The sequence below is a fragment of the Microtus ochrogaster genome, chromosome 6 (genome assembly GCF_000317375.1).
Source record: "Microtus ochrogaster isolate Prairie Vole_2 chromosome 6, MicOch1.0, whole genome shotgun sequence".
NCBI lineage: Eukaryota > Metazoa > Chordata > Mammalia > Rodentia > Cricetidae > Microtus > Microtus ochrogaster.
Genome location: NC_022013.1, coordinates 84,280,159 through 84,285,945, shown reverse-complemented (window position 1 = coordinate 84,285,945; position 5,787 = coordinate 84,280,159).

Genomic DNA, 5,787 nt, shown 5'->3' with positions numbered 1-5,787 from the left:
TTTTTTTTTTAATTGAAGCAAAACATACACAAAGTAAGATTTCTCCTCACTTAGCCACCTTTAGGCCCAGTCTCTGTGGTGGTAAGAGCCTTCATGTATGACAGAGGTGGCTCCATCATCCTATCCCCTTCCAGAACTTTGTAAAGTGTTAAAGATTTTAGGATGGTCACAGAAAGTACACAGAGTTCCTTAAATTCCCTGAGCTTGGGGCTAGAGAGATAACTCAATGGTTAAGAACCATCTGTTTATTTATCTATTCATATCAACAATATTTTAATTTATTTTGTGACAATTTTAAGTATGTCTATAATGGCTTTTGATCAGGTCCACTCCCCACTCCACTCCTGCCTCCTCCTCACCCAACAGCACCCCCTCCTAACTTCATTTTCTTTTCTAATTTTATAACCCACTCTTCTTCCAGAGGACACAGATTCAATTCCTAGCACCCCTGGGTGAAACAATACCATGCAGACAGTCATTAGCCATGAGATGTACTAGGTCCAATGTGCACTACATTTTCCCCTGTGTGCTGAACCGCACTGGCACCTGGTATCAGGGATAACCTGTCCTGTGTTCAAACATTGCCACCTCCTTTATAGCACTGCTATTGGGCTTTCGGGTTATTGGTAAGTTAGATAAGCTCCCTGGAACACAAACATGGCGGCACTGGGCCAGTTGACCTGGTAAAGCTGAGGAGGCTGTGAAGGATAGAATGGTAATATACACAGCGTGGATACTCAGGCGGGAGGGATACAACGTCCAGGCTGCACCAAGTGGGGCAGTGCAAGATTGTGCACTCAGAATGGAGAACCATCTGACACCTAAACTTACTTCTGGCATTTTCCATGTGATTTCTTTGGTGAGTCATAGTTGATTCTTGGGTAATCGAGACTCTGGAAAGGGAAACTGGGTAAGGAACTATCTGAAGTCACCCCCTTTCTTCCAGACCCTGGCAACCACCATTCCACTGTCTACATGGTTTTAGTGACTATGAATATTATATGTGTTGAGCCCCGTATTCCATGTCCTACATGGCTTCAGTGATTATGTATATTATATATGTTGATCCATGCAGTACATTGTCCTCGGGGTGGGTACATGTAGCGTGGATCAGAACTTCATTATTTTTGAAGTTGAACAGTCTTCCCTTGAATGGATAACAGGACCCTTTACCCTATTCACCAAAGATGGACAGTTGAGTCTGCCATGTCTTAGCTTTTGTAAACAGCACTGCTGTGTGCACGAGCAAATATCTGAGAGCCCACTTTCAAGGAACAGCCATACTGCCTTCCCCAAGCAGCTGCGACATTCCACATTTCCACCAACAGGGGACTGAGCTCCCACACCGATCATCCGTCTTTCTTAATAATGGCCATCTTAAGGAATATGAGGTGTCATTTTCACATTCCTTTTTTTTCCCGAGACGGGATTTCTCTGTGTAACTATCTCTTGTAGACCAGGTTGGCCTCGAATTCACAGAGATCCACCTGCCTCTGCCTCCCGAGTACTGGCTGCTGCCCGGCCATTTTCACTTCTTAAACTTTAATTAAAATCCAGGTGTGCTTTTCAAGGCTAAGCAAGCACTTCCTTCATTTCTAGAATTCCCTCCCCAGTGTGTGCCACAGGAGCACATTTTCTCCCTGACTGAAGCTTTACAGGGTTGGCATCCTCGACCGGAGAAACGGCTGAGCCAGCAGATGTATGGGCTCCCCACGTGAGTGTGTGGATGGATCACACAGATTCCTTGGCTTGGGATAGAGTGTGTCCTTTATTTATTTCTCCAGAACAGCTATGCTGATAAAGCTGCGTGAGTCCCCCAAGGAATCGCCTTGAGGACCCGGGTTCCTACCCGGTTCACAGTATGCCTGCAGGTCGTATGTTACGTTAGCATGAGCAGAGTGCTAGGGTCTTAACCTCGCTGAGAAAAAATGAAGTCTGTGACGCTGGGGGGTGACAGTTGCGAAAATATACACATTCTCTCACACAGCAGCGAAGTATCCTAAATTCACCGGTGTTAAGGATGCACAAGGAACACACATTTTCCTCCTAATTCTAGGCGGGCATCATTAGGAGGTGGCGGTCCAGAATCTTGGCCCGCACAGGAGGCAGCTTCTTTTGCCACTAGAGGGCGCCAGTACCCTTTGTTTCGATCTCTCTAGAGGACCACAGGGAGGCGCCCCCATCCTGTTTAATTGGCCTACCTCTAAGTGGACTCTGTTCAGGCTTTTCATGTTTAGATGGGAGATCCAGTCAAGATAGCAAAGGCACAATTTTCCCAAGGACCTGGGGTGACACTCCCAGGAAGTCAGGGTCCTGTGGGAGGCAGGCTAAGTGAGCTAAGAGGTCACCACTAGAGCTGAGACGGGAAATACTCAGGACTTTTTCCTCATATTTTTGAATTTTCAAGAACAAAATACAATTTCAAGCTAGGAGAAGAGTGGTCAGGGCCAGAGAAGAGTGTATTGTTGTCTAGGTTGCATCTTCTGTGGTACTTTCTGGAAACCCGAGCTCTGTGTGGAAGCTGTGCGCCCCTTTTCTTGTCGCTCTAGTGCGCATATTTGGATCATGTGAGCTAAGACCTGCCAGTTGAAGAATCCCCTCCTCAAACAAAGAAACAAACAAAAAAATCAAAACCCAGCTCCCTCTTCTTAGGAGGTCCAGGGTGTGGCTCCAGAATCTGCCTATCCCGGGACATCTTATCTGGTCCTCAGGTAACAGGATGTAAACCGCAAGCGGAGAGTTTCCTTCAGGCTGTGTCCTCTGGGGCCATTGTAGTTTTCGTAGGGCAGTGAGCAACAGTCTTCATTCTTTTGCGCAATCGTGAGTCCCGGAGATGCGGCTTCTGCCAATATCCCACCTCACTGTGCTGCTCGCTTTCTGGTAAGGACTCCCAGCTCCCAGCGCGGGTGCTCAGTGGTACACAGGGGTTCAGAATACCAGAAACCCCCTCTTAAAGAACCGGGGCCATTGACCGGAAATTAACAGATGACCTGGTACTTGCCTTAGGGTTTCTGTTGTGGAGACAGAACACCGGGACTAGCAGCAATTTGGGGGAGGAAAGAGCTTACTTCATCTTACATCTCTGGGGTCATAGTCCATCGCGGAGGGAAGTCACGGCAGAAACTCAAGGCAGAAAGCTGGGGGCAGGAAGTAGAGGCTGAGGAAGAAGTGCTACTTACTGACTTGCTCCTAATGGCTTGCTCAGCTCAGTTTTAGACAACTCAGGACACCTTGTTCAGCGGCGGTACCACATCAGTCATCAAGAAAACGCTCCCAAAGGTCAATCTGGTGGAGGCATTTCTCAGTTGTGGTTCCCTCTTCCCTGGTAACCCTAGCTTGGGTCAGGTTGACACAGCCCTAGCCAGCACAGTTCTTTAGTTTTTTCAGTGGTGTCTGACGGTGAACCAGCATCTTAGTTTGGGATATTGGTAAGGAGAGAGGTGGAATTCTGAACTATGGTCAGCTCGCCGGGACAGAGGCCTTTGTGCAGCCAGTCAACCGGCTGTCCCCTGAGACGCGCTGCGGTTGAACACCTGCGTTATAAATCCCTGGGACTGTGTACCTCATGTGCAGAAGGAATGGCGAGAGGGTGTTCAGTCAGTGTCCTGGGATGACGAGATCACCCTGAGAAGAGTGTCCTTGGGAGATGGACAGGACAATCAGAGAACAAAACCGGGCTGTAGACCCACAAGAGGCAGGTAGTGTCTTGAGGCTGAGAAGGTGAGGGAACGGAGTCTCTAGAAGAGACACCAGTCTGTGAGCACCTTCCTTAAAGCCCAGTGAGACCGATTCCAAAATTATGACCTTTCGAACTGCAAGAGAACGGAAGTTCGTTGTTTAAATTCACTGTGTGTGTGTTCAGTTCTGACGGAGGTGACAGGAACAAGGCGACAGTGTTTGCACAGTCTCCCCTGTTCTCGAAACAACCGAGAAAAGGTTTTAAACACACACACACATACCCTGGAGTGGGGATGGGGGCAAAGAAAGACAGAGAATTCTACCTGTGGGTTCCCCGGCTGTAGATTCAAACAATCACAGAACAGACCAAAAATACAGAAACAAAAATGGTATCTATACTGAGAGTGGGTAACTCTTCTTGTCATTTGCCCTAACCGGCGCAGCAATTACGGATTTAGGATTGACAGGATGTTGGGCGTTAGAAGTTGCCTAGCGATGTTCTGAAGTACTTAGGGACACGTGTATAAGGTATGTGCAGAAATCATGCCTTTCTATATAAAAGACCTGTCCGTTTTCAGGCCCTGGTGACTGAAATGAGGAGATAAGCACGTGCCAGATTTATGACTGCTCATCCTATTTTTAGGGACTTCCAGGCCAGATGTTTTACAGGTAGGTCATGAACAGGAGGCCCCTATGTGAGCAGACCCGAGCAGAGCTACCCTCTTATAGTTCAGTGTAGTGACACTTGAGAACTCCAGGGCAGCCATATTGGCGTTGGTCTCACTGGCGGGTGGCAGCAGCACCTGTCCTTTGTAGACTGGGAAGGAGGCTTTGAGTACCATCTTACACTGTAGAGGCTCCGGGCCTGATTTCCTGGCCTTCCTTATGATTCTGTCCAGATCAGAGGGTCTCCAGCCTTCCTGCTGCTGCAACCCTTTAATACAGTTGTGGTGACCCTCAACGGTAAAATTATTTTTGCCACAACTCCATAACTGTAATTTTGCTAGTTATAAATCTTAATGCCGATATCTGATCTGCGGGATGGTCTTAGGCTACCCCCGTGAAAGGGTTGCTCGCCCCACAAAGGGGTCGCGACCCCCAGGCTGAAAACCGCCGGTAAGATTCTTCATAAATCTGTTGCCGAGTGTCATACTGTAGATTCTTCTGCTCGGATGTGATACCTCATAGCGTGGTAGTGGCCCGTCTGTTCTAACGCTGGAAGGGGAAGCACGTTCCTTTGGCAGCCAAGCAGAATTGGTCAGTGAGATCCAATGCAGGGTTCGTAGCTACAGCTGCAGAGCGAGCGAGCGTCACAGCCACCGCGGAGCAGCTGGATCTCTCGGGACCTGGGTAGCCGCAGAGGAGACGGGTTCAGAGAGTGAGTGAGCTGTAGGTGGATGTGGAGTTTGCAGGCCAGCATCACAGAGGACCGTCTCGGGAGATGAAGGGTGGTGGCGGTCTCCTTGGTGTCAGTGAGGAGGGTACTGGGAGTATCTGAGTCTGTTTCCCAGGGGGTAACAGGCTCCTGGTTTCTGGTTGGGGATGCGCTGCTTGGTTGCCTGATTTTTCTCCTCTTCTCTGTCCCTCAGGAGTTGGGGCCAAGCTGAGGGATGATGGGCCAGATGTGAGCCAGGCCTCCGTACACACATCACTTCCAGGAGCTCCTGTGAGGCCAGGAGCGCTGCCAAGGTGTTGAGAGATGTGCCTCCTTCTCTGGGTCAGCCTCTGGTGACGTCATCCCTTCCCTCTGCACTCCATCAGGGCTTGCTCCTGGGATTTCTGAGTCACTCGACAGTTTATAACATCACTTTAGAAACCAGAAGTGTTGTGGGAATGGCTGCAAAGGAGGTGCTTAGCCCGCGCCATCATGCGGGAAGCAGCTCTTGAGACTGAGCCAAGGAGTCTGACCAGAAAACTCGACAGCCTATAGAGAACTGAAGAGTATCAGAGAAGGGGGCCAGTTGCTAAGACCCGGAGCTACTGTAAAATCAAATCCACACTCTCCAGGGGATGCCATAGGGGAATGTTCTGACAGCTCATGGGGTGTCACAGTCTTACACATGGCTTCATTTGGAGACTGTTGATGCCAGGAAGACTTCTTCCTTCCAC